Here is a 983-nt window from a genome sequence, read left to right as displayed (position 1 = left end):
CTCCCATACACCCTGGAAAACAAGTTACGAGTGAACTTTACACTGAATTGGTTGTCTGTGTGCTCAGATGATCTTTGTCCATATCAAGAATATCAAGTCCACAGAGTTACTTATTAAGTATTTATTCTAAGGAAATATTTAACACCTTTCTAAAATAGATCCATATAATTGGAAAGAAAACATTTACTATCGTGTTTAACTGCTAGCATATTCAACTGCACTGGCACACTGGGTCACTAAACAAATTCTTGCATTTTTTTTCCAGGGAGTTAATGGCAATACTTCTAACAATACAGTCAAGTGTTAACTTTGTTGTCATGTATACAGGTTAGTTAATCAAGCATATGTTTTCAACAGATCAGTATAAAGTGATAATCTGCATTACAGATCAATGGACAGCCAGTAAACCAGTAAATAAAGAGAAGCCATCACCTTCTGGAATGTCTGCAATTCATAAACCTGAAGGAAAAACTAAAGTTATCTATCTCCTCGCCCACTTTGCCCAATTGAAGACCATGGGGCAGCCCATCCTGGTATCATCAGGTACAAAGTAAGTTCCATCCATGGATGGGAGTGCCAGTCCATAAAAGACCACACTTACCCACACGCACATCTGAGAAAGCGAGAAGATTTTAAGTGCGATTAAAAGGAATAATCTATGCATTCAACTCCTGAACCCATTTTCTCCATCACAGGTTTGAGGAGAAATGGAGTCCCTATCATCAGGCAGGAAACAACACTGGAAGGGATGCCAATCCATTCTGGGGCACTCTTTTACACACCAATTTTGAGCTGCCAGTCTTTGGTGAAAAACTCCACACAGACAGAATTTGAAAATGGGAAACTAGATGTGCGAGACAGCAGCACGCCAACCACTGTGCCACCATGCTGCCCTTGAATATGAAAGTCTTCGTGTTAAGACAGATATTCAGAAATTAGAAAGCAGATTATAGAAGGCTGTGTACATCTGTCAGATTTTCTTG

Source organism: Erpetoichthys calabaricus, chromosome 4, assembly GCF_900747795.2.
Source record: "Erpetoichthys calabaricus chromosome 4, fErpCal1.3, whole genome shotgun sequence".
NCBI classification, from domain to species: Eukaryota; Metazoa; Chordata; class Cladistia; order Polypteriformes; family Polypteridae; genus Erpetoichthys; species Erpetoichthys calabaricus.
Note: the sequence above shows the minus strand (reverse complement) of the source record.